General features: G+C 45.1%; 1 protein-coding gene across 2 annotated transcripts in view; it reads left to right on the forward strand.

Moving 5' to 3' along the window:
- The first annotated feature begins 810 nt into the window (after positions 1-810).
- PIK3R5 (phosphoinositide-3-kinase regulatory subunit 5) overlaps positions 811-21,377 on the forward strand; it is a 107,538-nt gene continuing 86,971 nt past the window's right edge. The window contains exon 1 of one of the 2 annotated variants that reach the window (XM_006277031.4): positions 811-896. The gene's annotated coding sequence lies outside the window, so the exon portion shown is untranslated. Of the gene's footprint in view, positions 897-1,111; positions 1,513-21,377 lie in introns of those variants that run through there. The other variant, XM_019485717.2, reaches the window with a different exon arrangement.

The following is a 21,377-nucleotide window of genomic DNA, read 5'->3' on the forward strand; positions in this document are numbered from 1 at the left end:
GAACCCACAAGGAAACCCGATGCAAAATCCCTAGTCGTTATGTGTGCCGCTACCTGAGTGCCGCAAGCCGAGGATCCAGCGCAAGCAGCTGTGCCGGGCAGGTAGGTGGCATACCTTTCCTTTCCCTTGAAATCGCTCTTCATGGTTGAGGGCTGCCAGCTCTCTCTGAAGAACGAAGGTGGGGAGGCGGCTCCTGGGCCACTACTTGAGGAGGCCAGAGAGGAGATGTGCAGAACAATGGTCTGGCGCTTCAGAGAAGTGGGCTGAAGCAAGATGGGTGTAAGATGAATTTAGGGTGTGGGAGGGGAAGGGTTTTCTCTAGGGGGTTGTCCAGCAATACAGGATTTCGCGAATCCAAAAGCAGAGCTCTTCCAGTACGAAGCCGAGCATCTGCTCATCATCGATCTCAGGGGATTATACCTCCCCACCTGGATTCGCAGGACCAGCTGCCTACCAGCGCAGCTGCAACGCCGCTGACTCGGAGGACTTCTAGCAAAGCCCGGTACTCACCCACCCACCCACCTGATGCCCTGCCGCCGGAGCCGCTCGGGATGAAATCCCCCCTAGCCACGGGGAGGGTCCCAGCACAACAAGCCCAGCCCGCCTGGGATGTCACCTCGGGTCTTTCCGTGCCCCCCTGATCTGGGCCCATCCTGTTTTCTGCGCCTTAAGAGCTGGACGTGTCGGGGCCCTGCACCCCGGGAGGGGAGGGGAGGGGAGGCGCGGGGTGGCGGGGCCGGGCCGGGCGCCCCCGCGGGGAAGTGGCTGCCGCTGGCCCCGCCCCGAGCTGCCGCCGCCGGTTCCGTGTGCGCCGCGGGCGGGTCGGCGCCGGGCATGGGAGCGCGGCGCTGCGGGGCCGGGCTGGGCGGCGAGCCCCGGCGGGAGCGGCTGTGCAGGTGGGTGCGCGGGACGGATGCTTCCCGGAGGTCGGGCAGTGCCCGCGGGCCCCCGGCCACCCCTCCCCTCCCCTCCCCTCCCCCTGGGCCGCTCGGGCGGGGCGGGAGAAGTTCCCAGCCGGCTCCGGGCAGCCCCCGCCAGGCTCACCGGGCTGTCCCAGCCCAGGGCTGTCCCAGGGGCTCGCCCAGCCCCAGCCTCTTCCTGCGCTGTCCGCAGCGGGGCCCGGCGCTCTCGGTCCGTCCTCCTGCAGGAGGGCTTTGGGGCAAGGGCGCTCTCTTCTAGCCCAGGACAGCCGTGCATGGGCGTCCGCTGAGAGAGTCTGCGGGAAGCTGGCGGGTGGGGGTGTGGGCTCTGCCCGGGGAGGCGCGCGGGGATGCTCCGCTCCTAGACGGCGGATCCAGCGGGCTCCGGATACTTGAGTTGCTCTGGCACGAGGCTCTTTGCGGAGTTGTGCGGCGCCCACGGCTGCGAGCCGCCTCTGGGCCTCCCTGCGGCAGGTGCTTCCATGGTGTGGTGGCAACTCTTCCTCAGCTGCCCCCTTCTCCCACCCCGTGTTAGACCCCAGCGCAAGGACTGCTCTTTTGTGATGCTGTGACTGTTGAAGCTCAGGTTGAGGTGGGTGCCTGTGTTATGTAGCTGATTTTTAAAGAGGTCTTGAGAGTCTTTTCCCTCCTAAGTTGATTGAAATCACTGGAGCAAAAGAGAGACCAAAATAATCCTTGAGGTCTTGTCTTCATTTAGCATGCTAGATTCAGTCTGCACTAGCACTGCTTCCTTTTTGGTGGTAGCTCATATGCAACAGTGCTGCTTCTAGCAGCGAGGCTCCTCCAGCCATGGTACTTTGGTGTGGGAAACTAAAAATGCATGTGCAACTGTGGGCTAAAGTTGCTTTTATTGCTATGTAATGGTGTATCTGACTGTACTAAGGAGTGGCAGTATTTTTATCTGTTAAAGGTCCTACTGAATAGATTTTGATTGTGCAGCCTTTCATTTTGGAAAATGATAAATGCCAGGTTTTTTGTTTTTAATTTACGTCTGTTCAGCTGCTCCTCTACACTGTTCACCTGCTCCTTTTATTTTTATTAGAAGGCAGGGTAGAGGTACACCTTATAGATTAACTGAATCAGAGATGCATAGCATCTCGTGAAGTGAGATCTTCTTGCACATGAAAGTTTATGCATCTCTGATTGAGTTAGTTTACAAGGTGCAACCTCTCTCCTGTTTGTTAACATTCAGATGGCTCTATTGAGCACGTTTTAACAAGTTACTTCGTGTCCTTACAGTGGTAGGACATTTGCACTACCCTCATCCCCTTCCCTAATCCATGGCAAGTTAGGGTGTTTTTTGATGTCTCGGGCATTGTGGCTGGTGGTTGTGTGTGAGGTTGGTCATGAAGTTTTTAAGAACAGGTTAGAGTCTAGGATGATTTAAATACAGAGAGATGGTCCTGCCTTGAGCAAGGGAATGAAATAGTGACCTCCTGAGGTCCCTTGGGTCTCAAAATTGGTTCTAAAATTTGAATAAAAGTAATTCCAGAGCTCAGAGCCCATGTGTGAATGTCACAGTTTTGCAGACACTTGTAGAGAGAGCTAGCTAGCTGTGCTAGTTTGCATTTTGGCAGAAGGCAGGGCAGGATAGCACAGTACCTTATATAGAGACCAGGGCTATCCAGCTGGACATCCATGGGCTATATCAGCATTCACCAACCAGTAGATCTCGGAGCCTCTTGCAGTAGATCTTGGAGCCTCTTGGAGTTGATCCGAGGCTGTGGTGGGGGTCTGAGTGCCTGCATCCATGCATGCATGCCTCAGCCCAGCGGGGTAGGGGCTAGATCGAGGCCCCCGCAGTGAGGGACAGTGCTACAGAGGCTGGAGCAGAGGTAAGTTGAGTGAGGTCCTGGCTGGATGGGATTTACCTGCTGGGGAGGTGTGCCTCCAAATAAGCCAGTAGCAGACTTACCTGCTGGGTGTGGGGGAGGGGTGACAGTGGCGCATGGTAGATCTTGGGTTGCTTTTAAATTCCAAAGGTGATCTCTTACTTAAAAAGGTTGGAGACCACTGCATTACATGGAGCCTGCAAGGGGTTTAATTTGTGACCCTTTGGGTCCCACCCAGCTGCCACTACCCCTGTAGCTTGGACCATGGCAGCAGCCAGGGTCTTGGGATAAAGGATGAAAAACAGGGATAGGCATGTGGGTTATAGGTTCAGAACAAGTGCACTGTGTGGGGACATGGAGCAGAGCACACCGGACACTGTCCATTGGCCCTCGAATGAGTCCAAGGAACCAGCGGATGCTGCCCAGTGGTACTCTGCTTGGAGACAGGAACAGAACAGAGAAGGGAGAACGGCCCCACAGTCCCCAGGGGCCCTTCTGGCCAGAGTCTCCTTCCTGGTCCGGTACATGGCCAGCTTGGCCAGGGCCAGGAGGAAGTTGATGAGGAGGTCCTGGGACTTGGTGGGGCCATGGACGGGGACTGCATAAATAAAAAGTTGGGAATAATGCAGCCAGAACCTCAATAAGAGGTTCCAGACGATGAGGTGCAGGGGCTGCAGCCTGGCACACTCTAAGTAGGCGTGTGCCAGGGTCTCCCTCTGCCCACAAGAGGGGCAGGTGTCAAGGGCATCTTTGAAGCACACCAGATACATGCCCGTGGCAACTGCTCTGTGAAGGAGCCATCAGCTGAGGTCCTCAGTACCTCACAGGATCAGGGTGGAATACAGACTTGCTCACCAGGGACCCTCAGCCCACCCCTGCCCAGGGTGTGCCACCACGTGTTGTCTGGGGGAGATGCGAGGGCAGGATGATAGACGATACAAAATATGAGTGTGTAGAGCTGGCAACGATGGACGGAATGGAAATGGAAACAGAAACGGACAGGCTCCGTGTCCCCTGGCCTGCTTAGATGTTGAAGCAGGGAGTGCCATCGGGTTTGCCGTGTCTGGGGTCCCATAACAAGCTCTGAAGGACTGGGAGGCCGGGGGGGGGGGCGAGCAGGGACTTCCCTTGTGCAGGACCTGATTGATGTAGGTGAGGGCAGCAGGGGACAAGGCAGCCTTGACCTCCCAGACTAGGCAGCAAGCTGCATGCTTTATGGGCAGCTCCATATGCCGGCGTCACCTGCCTGCATGTGCAATGTACATCCAGGGGGGCCTATGGCCCCCATCCACTTAGTCTTTGCCAGGGTTGTCTGACTCCTAATCTGTTCATAGATGCCTGAGTTTTTGCAGTACAGCCTACTTTGTCAGATGCTGTGAATGAACTTGCAGAGAGCAGGGGTACTAAATAGAAAGGAATAAGGTCATTTAAATGCAAAGCATAGGGAAAGGGGAAGAAGGTGGGATGAAGGGATGAAAAGGAATAAACAAAGCAGCTAGCCTGTTGGGGGACTTAAGGGTTATAACAGCTCATCCAGCTAATGGAATAAGAGATATTTATAATAGGGGTGCACTGATAAAGATTTTCTTGGCTGACACCAATAGTCAATTATTCACCAGGCATATTGGCCAATACCAATCTGATAACCAATTTACAGGAATGCAGCCAGGCAGTGTGGAGAGCAGTATCCTGCACATAAATCTGTAAGGGCATGCGGGGGCACACTGAGGTCTCCATGGTGAGGAAGGGTGTGGGGCTGTGGCAGAGGCAGAGGCAAGGTGATGAGTGGGACCCTGGGGCTGGGGTGAGGAGTTTGTCCAGGGGATCAGTGTCACGACATTTAAATGGCAGCAGGGGTGCTTGAACTAAAGCTCATCATCCCCTGCTCCACATCCCCCTGCCTGCTCAGAAGCTGGAGGTACAGCTTGCTACTGCCATTGCTGCTGGATGAGCAGGGGATGTGCACCTAGCGCGTGGCTCCTGCAGCAAAGGCAGCAGGGCAAAGAGCCTCAAACCCATAGTGGGCAGCTCACCTCCACCCTCACCCCTCTTGGTTCTGCTCTGGTTAAAAGCATCTTGGTGCTTAAAAATGGTGATGGCAGTGCCTGAACTAAAGCTCATTTAATGAGCTTTAGTTCAAGCCCCCCAGCCACCATTTTTAAGTGTTGGGATGCTGATCCCCTGGACAAGCTGCCTGTGGCTCCATCCCACTCCCCCAGGTCCCATTCACTGCCCTGCCCCCACTGTGGGGGCTTTGATCTGCCCCCCATGCCCCTTCCCCTCCTCAGACTTACCTGCAGGGTGCTGCTCTCCTTGCTGCTCAGCTGAATTCCTGATCAGTGCATACGTGCGGCTGCACACGTGCACATGGAGTCCAGGGGCCCCAGCCAGAAGGCATATTATATTTATCAGTATATTATCTGCTATACCAACCAAAAAAAGCTGATAGCTGATAATGTTAATATTCCTTTTATCGGTGCCGATCTGATATGGCATCTATATATCAGTGCACCTCTAATTTATATGGAGAAAAGATAAGAAAATACAAAGTAAAGGAAGATTACCCTTGGAATGTATATCATTTTATAGTTATAATATTAAGGGTTATTAAAAGAACTCGGATTACAGCCGGAGGACATACAGGCCTCCTGGACCTCTTCTATGCAGTCTTCCTCATGACTGAGATGTGGCGTCTAAAGACAAGAGATCCCAAAATACAGTGTTCCCATGTGGTCCAAACTTTCATGCCCCTTTGTAAGATGGTACTTGTAGCTTCTTTTTGTTGTGGTTCTGAATGAAAGATGGAGATAGCTGTCTGCTTCTCTTCAGTCTTTTAGTTCAGTCTTTGGACTGTCAGTAGAACTCATTGACTGGAGAGAGTTTAGACATCCCTGGAGTACTGGGAAGGGGCAATGATTGTGTCTAAGCAGGAGCTTGACATACATACGAGAGAGAGGCAGCAGGACACAGGGAGTGAAGCAAAATGAGATCGTGTTGTGGCTTTTACTTAAAATAAGGATCCTTGTTCTTTGATTAAAAGAAGAACTAGATCTAGATGAAAATTACCAAGTGCTGTTCTCAGAAGAGCTCTGCTGTAAAATCTGCAGCATGTCTTGAGAGGCAAAAAAATACTAATAGCTTTACTTAAACTAATAGACTTTGTAGGTATAACCTTGTCATTGGTGTAAAGTCACTATGAATTGCAACAGTTTGGGCACTGGACAAAGGAGGGGGACCTTTATTGTTGCCACCGCCGCGGTAAACATCCATCCTGTGCATGCTGATCAGCTGTGGCTAAGTTTCAACTACTATATTTACTGTATAATAAAGTGGACTCATAGCCTGAGAAGTGAATAACTGTTGAAGGCGCGCCCTTCTAAGGTTCCCTGGTATAATAGCATATGGGAGATGTACTGGGAAAGGGGGGCCACAGACCAATCCCCGTAAGGACATTTTCAAGCATGTGTCTGGAACAGTGTCAGTTCTCAGAAAGCAGAGCAGAGTGGCACCATAAACTAATTCAGAGAGATGTCATTAAGAGTTAATTCTATAAAGTGCCACTCTCTTTTGCCTGACTTCAGATTAACGTGGCTAACTATTTCTCTCGGCCGAGGTTCGGTTGATATTTCGACTCTGCTCCTCTTCAGACGCTGCTGAGCTTTGTACTTCTTCTGTCTGGAAAGGGTGAGAGGATTGAATTAGGTTCCTATGGCAACAGAGGCTCCCCATTGGCTTCACACTATGGGTCTACACACATTTTTTCATCACCTTACTGCAGAGTTGTGTGGTTTGCAGAGATGCTCAACTGAAGAGATTTGGAGGTTGAAATGTCATCCTGATGGTATTGGAAGACAATATGACCCATTGATTCAATCTGTGATCACTCATATAAGCCAGTCTTATGCTGTTTTCTGTCCCTTAGAGAAGGCTTCCCTCTCCCTTCCTCAAAGGCTCTGTATTGTAGTGATTTTCCATTGCCAGACAGATCCTTTCAGCACCATGCCCTGCTGGGCCTTCCTGGTTATACAAGGTGCAACTTTCCTACTCAGGGATGGACCGTGCTGTCTCTGCAGCTCTCCCATTCTTTGTCAGGTCAAGGACTATGAAACTGGGACTGGGTCTTTTAGGTGCATCAAAGGTATGGCAAGCTACCCATAGCAGCACAAGGCTGCCTTTCTACCTGAAACCACCACTCAGAGACATATTAACAGTATCAGTGCTATAGAAGTAGGTGTGGTGGATCTGCACTGATTGACAGCTGAGTAGCTGTGTGAGTGTATGGGCATCGGTCAGTAGTGGCACTGTTGACTTATATTTTGTGAATGCCATGCCAAAGCAAACTGCTGATAAAGTGAGTGGAGGCTACTATATGTGAAAGTTGGTGACCTGCTCTGTTGTCTTGGCCTGAAAACTGCTGCAGAGTGAGCTGCTCTAAGAGGGAGGACAGAGTTTTACTTCTCCCAGTCAGGTGGCTTGTTTATTGTGCTTCGGAGGAGAGCTAATGCACTTTAACTCTGTTCCCATTGTGGAGACCCAAAGGGGCCATTCCCACTTTCGTGATCTTGTCAGTGACTGCCAGTTAATCCAACTTGAGAACTAGCCTTTCAAATGATGACTCCACAGGACTCTTCACATGTTTTAATTGGAGAGGTTTTGAGCAGCAAGAGTGCAATGAACATGCTGTATGCTGTGCAGTAGCCAAAAGACACAGCTCTTTGGTGAGCCTTAATTAGGAAAAAGGGACACCGTCAGGAATGCTTCTGAGATGCAATTTTTCTAATGAAAGTAAGTGAATAGGCAGCCTTGTAATGATGGACAGACCCTCAAAGGGTGCTGCCAACTGCTTTTCTGTAGTGTTAATTTTGTATTTCCTCCCCATTGTTTCTAATGCCCTCTTGGAAGCTTGAAGATCAATGCTTTCTTTTCTTACTAATTGTATCCTGTTTGGCAAGCGGTGCTTATAAACGTGCACTTGGAATACATGAATGGCCAGGCATGAACCCTTCCTAGGTGGTTAGTCTTTGATTTCAGTTATTGAAAAGAGTAACTTACAGTTGTAAGATGATCTGTACGTGAACATCTTTATGCAGATGCTATGTAGCCAAAGGAAGGAATGACTCTTGAAATATAGTTATTTGAATTGCAATTGAAACGTTCACATGTGAAATTAGAATAAATCTGTTGTGGAAAGTGATTTTGCAGAGATGGTATTACGGGGCTTCATGTTTGCCTGATCATCTCTGTTGCTTCTGTATTAAAGATGGCCTCCCTAGATGGTCTCTTAGCCCTGCAAACTGCCTTTGGATCTGAGAGTTGGTTTAGATTCTGTCTCATGCCCCATTGCTGGTAATAAAGGTCCTCTAGACCAAATTTTTCTCAGAACAGCTGTGCAACCTCACTATGTTCATTGCAAGCACACCTGTAACTAATTATTCCTGTAACTGGAACTTAACTAACTGTTCAACTTAAAAGAAGGAACAGACTCCAGTACTCTTCTTCCCCCAGCTGTGTGGGTTGTGCAAAGCTGACAAGGGGGAAATCTATACAGATGTATTTTTGCTCACTAATGAGAGCAGATGTGATTGTTGTTTGTTGTTTTCAGAGGCTTGAGTTAAGTACAAGAGAAGAAAAAATCACTTGTTCTAAGTACATCTGAGCACCTCACACACATTAATGAGTTGTTTCTCATAATACCTCTGTAAGGTACTGTCATCCTAATTTGATCAAGGAGAAATAGGTAAAGAGGGCCAGATAATGAAGGGCTCAGCAGCTCTGGAGGCATTTAAATGACGTGTCTATATTTCCTTCTGTACATGGTCCATCTGACAATAGGGGCTATAGGGAGCTTGAACTCTTAAGTTGTCCCCTTGTGACTTATCCAAATTCACACAGGAAAAGCTTGAATTTGAGTTCAGGTTGTGCTCTTCCAGTCCTCATGATAGGCAAGAATGACCTCTCTGTCTCAGTTTTCTCATTGATAAAATGAAGATCTTTACAGTATTTATCTAATGAAGTGGTGGAAAACTGAATCCATTAATGTTCAGGAAGAGCCCTGAGATCCGCAGCTTAAAAGTGCTTTTGGATTTCCACTGTGTAGTTTTCAGTTGTCTTTGTAAACTGAAAGGAAAGACTTCACTGTCTTCAGCTTCTGCTAATCACTTTTTTGATCCATCACCTTTCTACTAGAGTTCTTTCTTTTTAACTTGTATCCACATGTGAGGAAAATTGTTTTTTTCTGAAGTGCTTTCTTCACTGATAGTGCATCTATTTTAACCATAACCTTGAGACAGAGATCCCCATAAACAAGCTGTAATCCATTCAGGTGGCATTTCCCTTTTCTCATTGTTTCTAACAATTTGTATATGTGAAACTTCACAAGTGTTTTTTCATTAACGGTGCTCTTGTGTCGGTAAACTTTGCAAACAACGCCCTAACCTTTCTTAATTCTTTTGAGCACCTTCGCAAGAAAATGCAGTCCGGCTTTGTAGGAAAGTTGTAGCTCTTGCTTTATGAAGAGGCTGCAATTCTGACTGCACAAATTACAACCTTACATCATACATCCTGCCACCCTGAAATTACTTCCATGCATGTGGATTTCTGCAGAGCCTCACTGATACTGGAAAGACTGCTTCTATCTGTTTGTGTTGATCCAGTTGCATGATCAAAACTTAAGATGAGGTGCTTGAGAACCTACAAGATGTTCTCCATCAAATTAAAATGATTCATAGGTGGATCGCTGTAGTATCTGACCCTTTCCATAGCAGTAGGAATGTGAAAAGCATGCACGGACACAACTGAGTCTAAATAACTGTTAACTGCATATGTTCAACTTGAAAGGTGCATGGCTATATATGTATTGCTGTTACCTATTTTTAAACTTAGGACATGGTGAGCTCCATTGGAAGTCTTACCAGGTATTTAAAAGGATTTCACCCTAGTCCTAATGGTGACAGTCTGCAAACCATATTGACAGAGGCAATCATAGAAAATTAGGGTTGGAAGGGACCTCAGGAGGTCATGTTAAAAACCTCAAAGGATGGAGATTCCACAGGCTCTCTGGGTAACCTGTTCCAGTGCTTTACTACCCCCCTAGAAAGAGTTTTTCCTAATATCTAATTTAAACTTTCCTTGCTGCAGTTTGAGACCCTTGTTCTGTAATGTACGTTTTAATAACACTTTTAAGAGAGCTACCGACACTCTTAATTGCTAGCTATTTGCAGAATATGCAGCCATGGGTATTGACATGCTACAGCGATACTAAGTCCTTCAGTGAATCTAAAGACTTATTGGCCACAATTGACTTGTCTCTGCCACTGCAGCAGTGGTCCTGGTGAGGACGGGCAGAGCACACCTTACCCACCTGAGTCCACAGGCACATTTCAGAGGGCAGGGAGACCTGGATTCCAGTCACAGTTTTAAGGACTGCTTGTGCATTTTGTTCAAGGCTGCTTAGAGTAAAATCAAGCTGAGGACATTAAAGCAACCTCTGCCATAACCTGGGTGAGTGCAACAACTACTGAACCCGTGTGTAAAAGAGGGCAACCCACACCTCCTCTTCCAGCTGTGTTGTAGAAAGAAAGAATCTCCCTGCTTCACTTTGGAAGGGAATGACTTGGGCACTTTACTCCAGGAGGGAGTTCCCAGTGTGAATCACTGTCTGAAATTAGTACCTCTCTGCAGCTCCTGCTCCTAAGCCCCAGAGTGAAGCAGGACTGAAGACACCCTCCTCTTTTTAACATTCACTGTTTGACTTAGATGATTTTCTGTTGTGAATCCAACTCTGAAATGCCTACCTTGCTCCATGCACCATGTAGGGAGCCTTGGTATTTAACTCAGAGCTGTGGATTTGTGTCTGGGAGTCGGGAGTCCAGCGCAGGTGTGGGACTAAGCGTTGCAGTATCTAAGTCCATTTGTAAATCTAGCCTTGAGTGACCTGTGCTATACAGTGCAAATCTGGGCTCTTGTTTTATAAGCATGATTCAGATGCAAGCTACCCTGATATTATGAAAATGTACAGTCCAAGAAAGCTTATCAGCCTGGGTTTATAGAGTTTTCTTCTGTGATGGGGAAGGCTGAAGGTGATTCACAGAGAATGCTTTAATATTTCAGAGTTCTTGTTGACTCTAGTTGGTATTGGTAAATAAGCAAATTGATATCAAACGTCATCTACCATGTTATCATTAGGTATAAGTAGAACCACTTTAACTGTAGCCTTTCTCAGAAAGTATAGTTATTTCATTTTCCCTTTTAGTTTATGAAGGTATATTACCATCAGATACATAATTGGGGTTGTACTCAGTTCTTTACTCAAAGTCAAATTTAATCCTTTTTGTCAGCTGTGAAAGCAAACGTAGATCAAATCTACTTTAGATTGGTCTGCCAGAAACAAATTTGAGAAAAAATTCTCTCCATTGCATACAGCAATTGAGCAAAAGCTTAGCACTGTTTGAATACAGATTACATTTTTGCTGCTTAGCGCTGCTCAGCACAACCCTATGATCAACAGCTTACATCCTTACCAAAAACCATGTCAGCAGCTGGAGTGGTATCTTTGTGGCCAGTAAGGCTTATTCAAGGATGGGAAATATTTGTAGAACTCCCTCTGTGTAGGCAGAGCCTTAGAATAAACGTTTTATGCTAGCTTTTCCTGTTGTTTTGCAAGTAAGTCTCTTTAGTAGGTTAGGATTTAACAAACAAACAAACAAACCATTCCAAAAAAAGCCCTCTGAAATGCTAGCACTGTTTTTTCATACCCTTCTGACTCTCACTTGCTTTGCTTCACTGCTTGACTATTTAAGCAGACACAGATTTAATCAAAACTGCATGCATCAGCTAGTTTTTCAAAATGGGATAGAGTCATTAGCATCAATTATCGTTGTTCTTTATACCATGGAAACTGCCAGAGGAAGACACTGGGGTGCAGTGGCTGTAGACTGGACTTGCACTCTAGATATCTGGCTGCTACTTCTGTTTCTTCTATTGAACTGTTTGTCCTTTTATCAGGTCTAGTTGAATTGAGAACTCTGTGCTAGGTGCTGTCCATGCATACAGTGTGAGGCAGGCCTTGCCCCACACAAAGTAACCCTATTTTAAGTTGGGGAATCTTGATTTTGTGTTACAGCACACAGCTGAGAGTGGAGCTACACAGTGCAGTGAAGGGGTGACCTTGCACCACGTACATGAGTAGCAGAAAGTTAATATTAAGCTGACTGGCAAGGAGGGAGATGATGCAGTGCAGTACTTTATGTGAGAAATCTCTGGTGTTTGAGATTTTAGATGCAAGTTCATTGGAGAGAGAACAAAAGAGCATGCCAGTGGAACAATGGCAGGCGGTCTGGTTACATAATATTACCGTAACATTGTTTCCTTTTCTGATGGGTACAAACCTAAACATGACAGGGCCACCCATGGGTATATTTTACACATAAAGATGGTGGTGTAATCTTGGTACCATCTCCCAGTAGAGTGGTTGACAGAAGAGAGGATATGGTTTTTTTGCTATAGGGATTTCCTGGTAGCAAATTTTGTCCCCATGCTGCAAATTTGCAGTGTGGGGCACATTTTTAATGTGCTGAATGTGCGGTTTGTCGTGCTGCAAAGAGGTTTGTGGCACCACAAACCACATGTCTGCACATTTGGATCCCGCCATCTTGGTTCTATTTATAAGAGCAGAGGACCAGTTTTGCAACCTAAGAAGTCCTTGCTACAGCTGGATGCTCTGGCATTCTGGTGGGCCCAGGGAATGGCTCTGCATCACTTCTCAACATGTTCGTGGTATGTCAGTCTTGTGGTTAAACAGCTTTCCCTGTCTTTACTGCTCCCTGCTCCACCAGGTTGGGGGACCTTGCATTAGGAAGCTAAAGGCAGACATGCTATAAACTGAGATTGTGCAAATACTTGACTTATCAGTTAAGTGACAAAATAAGAGAAAATATTACTGTTTGTTCCAGAACCCTTTTTGTTGTTGTTGGTAAATTGAGAAAAACTGTTTCAGGTTGAATTTTTGGTTTGTTTTTTTTTAAATTTCTGGGCATTTTTATTAAAAACAAAGAGTTAGACTCATGAAGGGATATAGTAGTTACCTTATCTAAACCCAGCCCTCCACACACTGCCATTCACTGCCTATAACCCAGTGGTAAGGACACTTCTCTGGGATATGGAAAACCTAACATTTAATCCCCTTGCTGTCTGATTCAGAGAAGAGGTATGAACAGTGCATCTCTCCTAATGAAAATGTGCCACTTTGTGTAAAAATACTTAAATATTTCTGGGTACAGAGACTGTAACCAAGGTCTCTCATAACCCAGCGAAAGCTCCTAACAGTAAGGTTATAAATTACTACTCCTTCTCTGTGACTAAGTGGCAGAAAAGTTGCCCAACCCTAATCTAAATCACTTTCTAAAATGTATTGAACAATTCCTTTTTTTCTACTTCTGTCAGTTGCAATAGCAAAGTTTCCATTGTACGCTTGTGACTGAATGTTCAACCCAACAAGCAAAGCTATGCTGTGTCCCACCATTATCTCAAGTTTAAATCTTACCCAAGCTTGATATTGAAATTGTAGTTGTGTGTCATACTGAGTGAAACTTTAACCTTCACTGGTATGATAAAGTCTGATATGAGCTAAAATTAACTCTTGCATCATGTGGCCAGGGGGTTTTCATAATTGATGCCAGGAACAAGTGCATTTCCTCTCTGAAAAGTGAATATGTAAAACTAGCCTTTTCTTACTTAAATCAAATAAATGCTATAAGTAGTGTAATAGTGGTTGATTTCAGGAAGGAAAATAAGTAGGTTTTGAAATGTTTATTATTTTTTATTTAGCTTTGCAGAGCCCACTCAGCAGTGGGAGAGTGGACTGGATGGGGTTCACTCATGCATCCACTGAATAGATTTCTGAGTTTGTTATAGCTCAACAGTTCCCTTAAAGGCATTGTCTCTCTGCATACCTGTAGCAGGTTAGGGTGCTATGGTTTGTGGTTGTGTGGCAGGGTTGCCCATGTAGTTTTAGTAATAGACTAGACAGAGATTTGCTTGGAGTGATGTGGAAAGGGATGATCTTGCCTCAGGCAGCGGGTTGGACTAGATGGCTTCTACAGGACCCTTCCAGCCCTACTTCTCTAGGATTCTGTGATATGCAGGTATTGCTGAAAACACCCTTTGAAGGCAAGGGGGTTGTATAGGTGTCACACTGGTATAAGGTATTTTCTTTTCTAATTGCCAGCTCCCTAAGAATACAATTTAGGATTCAAGAGTCAATGCAAACTTTCTTTCTCGTGCTTTTTCACCCATCATAAAGGTCCCATAATGTCCCTTTATGATGGGTGAAAATGCATGAGAAAGAAAGAGTTTGCACTGACTCTTGTATCCCAGGCTGAATTCTTAGGGGGCTGGCTGAAATACCTTATACTTGTACATGGAACAGAACAGATGGGATCTAGAAGCACTAAGAAATAAGGAAGAGGGAGTGTTGTGTTCTCACTTGTGTTGCTTTTCAGAATTGAGATGCACTTTACGTTGACACAATCCCCACAGCCAGATTAGTTTCTAAGTAACCCTAGATATGCAAGATTGAAAAGACCTCCTAATTCATGCCATTGCCTAGCTTATTTCCACACTTAAGAGGACAAATGTATGTCTATTGCCTGTCCTTTAGGATTGTTTCCAGCCTCAGGTAATAGGACTTCCAAAGTTTTCTTTTGGAAACTGTTGCACTCCCTCAGATCGAACCACATCAGTATAAAGCAGTGGTGCTTTTTGCTCCATAGGCTGGATGGGCAGTGCCAGTTCCATCTGTGGGCTGGATCTGGCTGGTGGGGCCATCCTGGTGCACAAGGCATGGCTAGGGCCCAATCTGGCTATGCAGAAGGGCGGGGGCTATATAGGAATGGCCCAGCTGTTTGGACAGTGGAAACTTGGCAGTAGGGGAAAGGTGGCAGTATTAATTGCCACTGCTCCCAAAACTGTGAAGTTCCCCAGTGCCTGTGGCGAGCCCCACAGCCTGAATGCCATAGCTCTGTGGGCCGGACTTAGCCTGTGGGCTAGGGGTTGAGCACCCCCAGTCTAAAGAGCTGAGATGTCTTATTTCATAAAAAAAATCTGACTGCTTATATTTTTTTTTAGATTTCTAGAAGTTGGCAAATATCTTCCTAGTAACTCTAACTACTGGCATGTTATGGAGCTCAGAAGAACATGTCTTTCTGCATTTAGCTGCTTTTTGGCATTCAAGCATTCTGGCTTTTATATCTTTGTTCATGATGCATAGGTGTATCACTCATTTAAAAGCTGTTTTGTGCTACGTGCTGATCTTCCAGAAAGACACTGGGATGGCGTATGCAGAGGAGAGCAGAGGGACTGGAAGGGAAAGGAAAGATTATAACCATCTTTTGTTGCAGCTGACTTGATAGGACAAAATAAGCAATGTTATTTCTTGGCATGATCAAGACACTTCCTAGAGGGGCAGACTTTGGGATTTCCCTTACGTTTTGTACAGTGGCTGCATCTACATGAGATGCTGACCATGCAGTAACTTGTTACTACTGTACAGTAGTGTTGAATGGCGTGAAGCGTGATGCAACACTACTACACAGTAGTAACGAGCTACTGCGCAGTCAGTGTCACCTAAAAGCTTTTCAGCGACGCTACTGCGCAGTAGCTCTGGCTACTGCCCAGTCATTTAGTACTTGTACTAAATAGCGGTACAGGAATAACTGCACAGTCAGCATCTTGTGTAGATGCAGCCGCTGAAAACAAAATAGATCCTGTCCTGCAATGGTGTTAAAAGCAAAAACAATGTTTTAAAAATAATCGGTGACAAAGAAGTGTCACTTTGCAGAATGGTTGGTGGGTTTGCAAACAGTTTTTTCCTGGCCAGTTCCACACTGTAATGGTTTCAGTTTCCTTGCAGTTTTGCTGCTGGCATCTACTGCTAAACTTATGCACCTTCAAATCTTACCGTTCACATTGCTTAGCTAACAAGGGTGAAGCTGCCTGCTAGGAAGGAGACCCAGTGTCTTGTGATTCCTGAGAGTCTTAAGATTAATAGTGTGGCATGTGATGCTTTTAGAATTCACTATCCCAGGGGACCAGAAATTACACGGTTATTTCCAGACTTAGAACAAGGAAGCATATTGTCCTGGCAGCTAAGCTGTCAAAGGACTAGTCTGAATTCTTTTTGGGTCAGTAAAGGTGTAACATCAAAGTGAAATGTGGTGGAAGGTCTCCGTTTGGTTCCTAGTGGGCAGGTGTACCCATCATACAGCAGGGTTAAGGTTATCAAAAGTTATTTCTGCTTTTGGATGCCAGCTATGAGGCAGTTGAAAGGCCCTGATGCTTCAGAGGATGAGTTCTTAGCCTTTTCTGAAAAATGAGCTCTTTTAGGTGTCATGCATCCAGGTCAACGAGTCACTTTTAATTAGCTGATCTAATTTAAGAGTCTCAGAAGGGAGGCCAAAGGCTGAATGGGCCATTCCTGAATAAGACGTTCCTGGTTCCAGTCAGTGATTTACTGTCTTTCTGCCAGTTTTTATGACTGTTCATTTCTTGTCAGAACTTGCTGACGTAGTGGCGGCTTTCAAACTGTAGGCATGTCAACCCACTTGAGAGGCTACCAGGCAATAGTTGACTTGGAGACATTTTTAATTACTCAGTTGAGCTAGGCTGGATTTGAACAGCTGATCAAGGTGAATTCACAATCCCTTTACCTTCTGGTATTAGATGTTGCTGAAACTTTTAGATGATGCTGTAGTCTTGTCTTCCCCAACTGTCTTAAGTAATTGCTCCTTTTAAATACCTATAATCAGTTTTCTGAAAGGGGTTATTTAAATAGCTCCAGATGGGTTTAATACTCCATATTCTCATGAAGCTGCTCTTAGTGCAGATGCAGTGAATTAAAACACAAATTGTATTTATTTAATGGTTAGAGAGTGTTTTACCACACACCAGATAGGGTTCCAGGTTCATCACACATGCGTTTGTGATCCTTTGTAGCTGTCATGTAGATCTTAGCATAATTAAATCTGGGCTTGGCCTAAATCTGTGTAGGGGGCCTAGAGATAGATGGAGGACAAGATACCTGATATGAATCCATAGCCAGCTCATGGACACAGAAATCAGATGGCTATCAAAACTAATAAGATGGTCAAGAGTTACTCTGGTGTTACTGAGAGTAGTCTGGGCCTCAGGCCTAGTGAACATGCACTTTTTTCAGAAGCCAATAGCCCCATGTCTAACAGAAGTTTTTAACCCTGAATTTCAGCTTTGTTTTAGGGGGAAACATCCTGTTTCTTCTGAAGCACTACCATTGGTTACTGAGTTTAATTGGCAGAATTATAATGAGGACACATTCATGCAGCGTAATTAGTGGCTTTACTATGAAATCACTAAAATTGTGCTGTGGTCACATTTTGTGAACTTTTGATGTAACCCTTTCTGCTCATCTCTCTAATTTTCTCATTACTGCACCCTCTTCCCTCCCCCCCCAACCAAAAAAACCCAACCCCAAAACCACCACTTGTAAGCTGCTTGGTGAGGTCAAAGATATGGTCTTATTAGTGTGTCTGTAATGAGCAAAAGACAACCTAATTCACTGCACGGCTCCAAATAGTAGCCCTGGGGAACTGGGTGTCTTAGCAAATAGGAGTATATTGAGCTTTTTTCATTGATTCACCCATTTTTAACTGATAACCTTATTTGTTGGTTCTGTAATATTGTTAAGGATTAATCAAGATACTGAACTATCTTTTTTTGCTAGCGATAATGGACCAGGTTCTTAGCTTTTGGCAAACCTCCATTAGATTACATTGGTTATACTGGTTGAGACTATATGGCAAAATTACAGCCCCTTTGAAGTGAATGAGAGTGCTCCTGTTGATGGTAGTGGAGCCAGAACACACTCATGGTTATTTTGCCTATATAAAAAGTAACTTTCTTCCTTAAGAGAGGTGAAGTCCATGATGCTTGTGCCATATCCCTTTTACTTTGGTGTCTATGATCATCAATTCATAATTTCACCATCCTTAAATTCATACTGGCTGTTGTTAGCATAGGTGTTGAAAAACCAAGGATGTCCAAAAAGAGGCAAAGGCTTTGAACCACACTTGTGTAAAAGAAGTATATAGAACCTCAATACATAGGGGAAAGTCTTCATCTGCACCACCTGCCTTGAACTGTGGAGGGCTGATTTTCATCTGAATCCTTATCTTGGTCTGATACTAGGTGGATAAGTAATGAGATATTAGAGTCTAGTTTAGACAAGAGGCATAGAGTGGTGTCAGCATGCTCATAACCTTGCTGTTGCTCTCATAGTAACCACAGTTACTCTCTTTTTCCCCTAATGGTCACAAAAGCATATGCTGCAAACCTTCATGCTAGGAAGCTTTTGGGTGGGAAGGCACTCACTGAGGAATCACTCTATCAGCCCATCCAGCAAGATCCCCAAATACTGTGGTATTCAGGGGCATACAAGAACCTAATGCATCTAAATATTATGTGCAGACACCTATTTCTAATAACACTAATCAGTCATGAAGAACATATTCCTATTCCTGTCTCATAGCTGGTTTGGGGCAACATTTTTATATCTGATAGTTTGGTGAAATTCATACATCAGTCTTTTATACTGTGCACAGCCATTTCAATCCAAATTCAAAGATCTTCCTATAGAAGTTACCATACTTATTTCATAGGCAGGGGCAGATAAAAGTCTTCAAATGTTAACAAGCCCATTTTCCCTCCTTTAGTAACAATTTTGTTCTTAGTGTTTGACCTTGGCCTGCTAAAACGCTTCTGAGTTTCAATTAATGCACTGTCATTCCTGTACTAAACAATCTTTGTGCGATTAGCAAATATTGTCTCTAAAAATATTCAAATGTGTTAATTTGGTAATGAGGCGACAACAGTAAATTAAAGCTGGGAATATTTTGCTGATCAGCTGCTTTATTTTGTCTCTGCTGTGAAAAAGCTCTTCATGAAGGGGCTTAACAAAACTTCTTGGCAGGGGAAATCAGGAACCATTCCATAGTGGGTGGAAGAATGTACCTATCTGGGCTTGGCGGACCTAAGCCTTTCTGGTTTTGAAGAAAGCTTTATCAATATAAATGGATGTAATGATAACTAAAGCAGCAGACAGTCTGGAAAAAAAAAAAAAAAAAAAACCACACCAAAAAACCAAACACGACAAAACAGGAGGCAGGCAAATCCTGGCTTTTGTGGAGAAGCTGAGCAAATGGGTTGCATTCTGGGAAATTCCTTTGCAACAGGGGATGGAAGATGATTTCCTTCAGGTCATCCTCCTCAGATAACTCATGGCCATTGCTTCCAGGCTGGAAGAGCACTCTGTTGGAGTACTACTTGCGAGAGGTGGATTTGGTGGCTCTGCTCCCTCTGTCTTTATGCAGGGAGCCCTGCTCAAGGAGATCATGTGCCAGGGATTCTTGGGCTCCTCAAATCCTGACCAACTCCTGTGTATTGCAACCTCAGTGGTCCTATAAGGCTGTGGGCTTGGGAGTGGGCTAGTTGATGGCTGCAGAAAAGGGATGCCATTCATGTAAATTAAGTCTGGGCTCTTACCCCTTGTGTCTCTGTTAAGTTTATTCCTCCAAGCTTCTAGGTTTTGGTAACTTTTTAAAAGTTTCTAATGTTCCTTTCACACCAAATTCTGCACCCACTTTGGTTGCAAGTGGGATAAGTCTCCTGATGAGTGACTTGTGGAGTAGATGACTGCCTGGCTATTTCTAGCTCTGAATAACTTAACGTGTGGTTTATTTTTCTCTTGAACATATACATTAAATTTCCTGGAACTATGCAAGCATGTTAACAACCACATAGATCATCTGCATAACACAAAAGGATGCCGTGTGTGGCACTCAGCAATGGGAAGAGTGTGAAGTCATAACCCAGAATAGGGGACTGTGGCAGGACTTCCTTCTGCATCCAGTCCTTCCCCTTTAGGGTGATCAGACAGGAAAGTGAAGTAAGAGGATCTCTGCATAAAATGCAGAAGTTCAGGCTGCTGTTGGAAACCATCTTGAGGGGCCGGCAATGAGAACTGCATGTAAGAGGCGCAAAGCATTTGGGCTGTGGGGTGTTGGTTTTTTTGTGTGTGAGAGGATGGATTCAGCTGCACACATTTTAGCTTCCTCTTTAGACAGGAAGTTTGCTCACTGTAAAACGAGAGAGACAGAAGTGGAATTGGCTATATGCTCTGTAATGCGCTGAGGTAGAGGACATTTGCTCTGAAAAAGTCTCTTTCCACAGGTTTCTGTTGTGACTGTTGCAAATGATGAGTACATCTCCATACCTGCTACCCTGTATCCTGGATTTGAGTCCTGCCTGACGTCAACTTCCCTGAGATTATTCAGAACTTCAGATAACTGATTTTTCTCTTGTTCGTATCGTCTGCTCTTCCTAGCAGGGTGGGGGAAGTCAGCTGAATGCCGGTTGCACTACTTAAACTGACAACAACTTGCTATCATTGTTGCAATTGGGGAAATGACTGAATGTATCTGGGTTTTTTGTTGGAATTTCCTTAATCTAATTTGATTACTCAGTCCAATAATTTGAGCAGCTGGGCACAACTGTCAGGGAAGTAACATATGCAAATATATATATATGACAACAACACATTTTCAGATGCACATGTAACTTGCCCAGAATCACTGAGAAAGTCATGGCAAGAAGCAGGATTAGACTGTGGGTCTCCTGACAATAGTATCTGTGAAAGCAATTTCTCACACCTGATATCAAAAGGCCGATACATTGCATACAGTTATCATGAGTAAACAGAGATTCCTACACAGTAAATGATTTGCCCAGGTAACATTGTGAATGGGGATTGACCTAGAATAAGCCATTTAAACTTTCTGGACTTCTGGGTCTCATAGTATGGGCAAGGAAAATGGAACATAACTGATCGGCATGGTGCTGTATACAGGCATTATCTTTAAAGAATGAGAGAGAGATTGAATTCTACGCTATTTTTTTTTTTAATTTTACATTAGGCACTTCCTTGAAAGAGGGGAACTTGCTTCAGCCTTGGGAAGAGAAATGCTATCTCCTAGTAGCGTAGTGCTGCTGCCCTCCACAAAGGTGGGATGGATGTAAAGTTTTTAAACTATATATACAAAAGAAGAGAGAACAGGAGGGTTGAGGAAGATGAAATGATTGTCAGGAGCATTTTCTAGAGCAACAATTCTTAACCAGGGTGCTGTGGCTTTTCCATATCTTTGAGGGTTTGGTGGGGTGCCACCCAGTGTTAGCACTCAAGTGTGCAAACATGGTTCCCAAGGTAAATCTGGTGATTTCAAATAGAAATCCATAGTGTTTAAAAACATCCTGACCTGTTGTTGTCTTTCTAAGTTCTTTACAACAGAAGAATTGCTCCATTATATTTCTGTAGTCAAAAATGAGTGAAGACTAAGCTGGCAGTTTCTGAGGGGTGCCTTGAGTCTAAGAAAGTTGAGAACTGTTGTTCTACAGAGAGGACACAATCACAAAGGAGCTTCTAGGTTGCCACTGAGGAGGTAGCATGTGTCTCGGGTAGGACCCTGGACTGGCAGGTAAGAGCCAGGTTCTAGTCCCAGCTCTGCCATTCACCTATGAGACC

This window comes from Alligator mississippiensis, chromosome 8 (assembly GCF_030867095.1).
Source record: "Alligator mississippiensis isolate rAllMis1 chromosome 8, rAllMis1, whole genome shotgun sequence".
Classification (NCBI taxonomy): Eukaryota; Metazoa; Chordata; order Crocodylia; family Alligatoridae; genus Alligator; species Alligator mississippiensis.